Raw genomic sequence first — 4,791 nt, 5'->3', positions numbered from 1 at the left:
TCAGATTTTCAGTCACATTACCCATATTTCAAAGGCTCAGTAGTCACAGGTTCCTAGTGCCTACCATATTGGATAGCACAAATAGATCACATTTCTAACACTGCAGAAATTTCTATGAAAGAGGCTGCTTTGTCTGTTAATTCATCAGTGTCAAATACTTCATTCACTTTTGTATCCCTGGGTCCTGAGATAGTGATTTTTTTGTATTCAAGATATACTTATGTATATAAGTACATATGTCAGGTATAGTTGTAGATGCTAGAAGAAAAAAATAATTAGGAAAAATCAGTTCTTGCTCTTATGAAATCACATTTGAGTGGTGTTGATGGCAACTGGATAGTCAAGTGAATACATACTGTCAGATGGTGATGAATTCTACAGAGAAAAATAAAGAGATTAAGGTAGGAGGTAGAGGGGTTCTTTTGTACAAGTTAAGCAGAAAAGGTCTTCTTGAGGGAGTCACAATGCAGCAAAAGCAGTAGCAACAGCAGCAGCAACACAATGCCCTTGAAACAGCCCTGTATGTGCTTGTTCCAATGACAGTTTCTGTGAGGGAAACAGAAACAGAGCTAAAGCCCGGGGACACCAGGGGACAGAGCAAGGCCTTTGACTTCTCCTTTTTGGGAAATGTGGAGAATGTGGGGAAATGTGGAGCAGAGGAGGAAAGAACTTAGATTTACATTTTAAATATGAAGAGTCTGGCTGCTGTGTGTTATTGAGAACAGACTGAAGGAAGTGAAGCCAGAGACCAATTAGAAGCTTATAAGCAAGTGAAAATGAATGGGTAGTGACGGTGAGGTGGTGAACAGGGTCAGATAGGATTTGGAATGCAGAGGAAGCAGGATTGGGTTCAGTATGGAATGTGAGGGGGAAAGTAGTCAAGAAGAATGCCATGGATTTTGACCGTTGCATCATCTGAAATGAAGACTCTACACATTGCAAATTGGTGGGAATAGCAAGAGTTATTTGGTTTTAATCACATTCTATTGATAGGTCTCCTGAGCATTTATATTGATACATCTATTGGCCATGCTGGAGTCATTAGAAAGTATTCATGTCTGTGGCTGAAAGAGAGTTCTAGCTTAGCCATAAAAATGTTTGTTGACTGACCAACAAGATGAATGAGAAAAACATTATTAGCTTCAAAGTGATTGTGTTTGATGCTGTAAAATTCATCCTATGGAACAAATTTTGTACAGAGGAGACCTAAGAATCTGTGCGGGGAATGAATTCAGATTATGTATACACACGATCACTTAGTTCATTCTTAAAATTACCTTCAACAGGAATTTTAGGGCTGATCCAACATTTCTTTCTACTGGTTGCTTGAATAATTACCACAAGTTTAAAGGCTTGCAACAACAAAATTTACTATCTTGCCTTTCTAGAGGGTCTGAAATGGGTCTTACAGGGCTGGAATCAAAGTGTAGGCAGGGCTGCATTCCTTTCCAGAAGCTGAAGGTAGAATCCGTTTTTCTCACATAGCAACAGATACTGAGTCTCCTGCCTTTTTCTTTCAGTTATGAATTACATTGTGATTACACTGGCTTATCCAAGATAATCTTCCCATCTCACAGTAGTTGATTAGCAACCTTAATTCATGGAATCTTCACTCCCGCCCCTTGCTATCTAATATAATGTAGTCACAAGTTCCGAGGATTAGGATGTAGATACTTTGGGGACAATAGCTTGACATTTGTTCCTTCTTTTTTTTTTGCCAAAGGATCAATATATAATAATAAAAGTGATTGAGAGGATGTCTAGTGTACACACAGGTCCCAATTAGACATCTACTCAATCACTTTTATTATTGTATATTGATCTGTTGGTGCTTTAACAAAAAAAGGCAGAAAATTGCTAAGCAAAAGAGGAATTTGAAGAGGAGCCTATATTTATACAAACTTGTGCACACAATCTGCATTCAATTAACCTTAAGAATATTTATGGTATGTATAAAAAGACATTCAGACCAAAGAATATTATGCTCAAGGGTGTATGTGTGTGGGTGCATAAATGTGGGTGGTTGTGTGGATCATTCCATATAAATTTTTTATTGATTATAAATCTTATATAAAAGTCATATAAAATGAATATTGGAATTTGCTCTCCAGTATTCTCAGGATTTATGGCTTGATTTTTATGTATATCTTATATCAGCAACCATATTTTCTGAACCTACAATCTGTAAATGGCAAATGCCCTGTGGCTTATGGGATAGAGAGAGCATTTGAAGCTGAGATTATTATGGAGTAACTCTTATATTTAATTGGTCCAGGAAATGTTTGTTCTTATTGTGAAATATCTCTTCTGGCTAGTCTCACCACTGTTATGACTGATTTTTCAGGCCGGGCTACAACCACTGTAGCAGATCCTGACTGCCATTAGTTGGGTAAATCTTGGGGGCAGGATAGTAATTACAATGATGGGTTCTGGCATCAAATTACTGGAGTCTAGTCTTATTTTGACCACTTTTTTAGGTAGATGGCTATCAAAAAGTTACTTTGCTCCTGTAAACCTCAGATTTGTCTAATATAAGACAAACACTCACCAGGCACTAGTGGCTCACACCTGTAATCCTAGCTACTTAGGAGGTTGAGATCTGGGGATCATGGTTCAAAGCAGCCTGAGTAGGACATCTGTAAGACTCTTATATCCAATTAACCACCAGAAAAATGGCACTGGCACTGTGACTCAGGTGGTAGAGCACTTGCCTTGAATGGAAGAGCTCAGGGGCAGCACTCAGGCCCAGAGTTCAAGCCCTAGGACTGAAAAAAAAAAGGAAAAGAAAAACACTGCTTTGGAACGTGGTATGTGAGCAGCAAAAATAAGATGTGAAAATCGGGCAGGAATATGATCACATACAAATCTGCAGACCTTAGCAAAACTTTGGCTTTGGACTGGAGGCCAGGGGATCATTCTCTAAATTAAGTCTATGGATATGAGAAATGTGTTGGGGATTTTAGAAGTAAAAAGCATGTGTAATACTGGTGATTCTCATAAAGTTACATCTTCCAGGTGATCCCTAGAATGAATTACTGATATTACTTCAGATCTCAAAAATTCCCATATGGTCTCTGTTCAAATATTACCTATTCTCATATCCTCTCTCTATCTATATATCTCTCTATATTTACATATATATCTATATATTTACATATTTAAATACAGTTTAAAAATAATAAGACAAAGGCATATCCTATTGGATGTATGTTAAATCTTTTTATTCGACTGAATCTATCTTGTGGCATTATGTGTATTTCCATGCTGGTTAAATTTTTCAGTTGTTTTCATTTTCTAATGTAGTTTAGTTTGCTTATTTACTAGAACTGAAGCTTCAGACCAGGGCCTTGTACTTTCACTCAGCTTGCTTGCTCAGAGCTGGCACTCTACCATTTGAGTCACATCTCTAGCACCGGGGAATATATAAGAAGACCTAAATACATGGAGAGTTATATCACGTGCAAGGATAGAAAGGCTCAGTGTTTTAAATATGTAAAATATTTAAATAATATTCTGTAAAATCAAAGCCAGTTCAGTCTAAATCTCAAGTTTTCTCAGAACTTGACAGGCTATTTTTAACTTTAACACAGATTACTAAAATGCCAAGAATAGACAAATTGAAAAAAAAATACCACTAAAGAAGAGAATGAACTTACTATATCATGTATCAGGCATAGTAACTAACCTGTGTTTTATTGACAGAGGGATGTATGCATATATCCATGTAAAAGAATAGGAAACTTGGGCAGCCATGCCTGTGTAAGAGAAATTGAAAGATGAGCGAAATGGTTTTTTATGTCACGCAGAGGGATAAAATGATAAAAATATGTGAGACTATTGACTAGTCATATGGGAAAGAAAGTACATTTGTAAGTCCACATCATATAGAAAAACAAACAGTGAATGGATACAAAGTGAAAATAAATGAAATATACAAAATATGCTAAGAAAAATAGCTTTGTGATATGTCAGTCAGGGAAAGAGTTCTTAAATAAGACTCAGAAAACACTACATTTTAAACACTTGATTACTTGAATAATTTAAAGTAGAAAAACTTGTACAGAAGAAGACTATAAAATGAAAAGTTAAGGCACACATTAAAATATATTTGCAATCTAAACAATCAAAAAAGCATTAGTAAATTATCATTAACTATTAAGTAAGACCTTAAAATTATAATAAAAGAGAAGCATTTCAGTAGAGAATGAACATAGAATATGAAGAGTGAATTAAATGAAGAAGAAATACTTAATACATACATAGAATTTGCAAAATCTTGCCTGGGGCAGTAGTTCAATAGCTAGGTGTGGTGGGACATGCCTGTTCATCCCTGCTACATCAAGAAGCATAAAACAAGAAGAGGATTGCTGTTCACATTGACTGAAGGCAGAACATGAAACCCTGGCTCAAAAAACATCCACAGGGTGACACTGATCAAGGTGCATTGTATTAAATGCTGAAACAAGGATACAGGTTGACTGACCCATTGTAACCATGTGATGTACAAGACACTATGTTTGAAAATCAACTTTACAACTTGGGTGGGGGAGGGAAGAGTTGGGGAGATGGGGAGGGAAGGGATAGTAGGGGAAAAACAAAGGAGGGGGTAACAATGCTGGAAAGGAAATGTACTTATTACCTTTTTCATGTAACTGTAACCCCTCTGTCAATATCTTTACAACAAAAAATTTTAAAAAAGATCCATTGTATTTATAAACTGATTTACTGAACAAAAAGCCATTTGTGCAAATTTAAAAAAAATAATCAACTTGTGGAGGAGATGGGGAAAAA

The sequence above is a fragment of the Dipodomys ordii genome, unplaced genomic scaffold (assembly GCF_000151885.1).
Source record: "Dipodomys ordii isolate 6190 unplaced genomic scaffold, Dord_2.0 Scaffold32, whole genome shotgun sequence".
NCBI classification, from domain to species: domain Eukaryota; kingdom Metazoa; phylum Chordata; class Mammalia; order Rodentia; family Heteromyidae; genus Dipodomys; species Dipodomys ordii.
Note: the sequence above shows the minus strand (reverse complement) of the source record.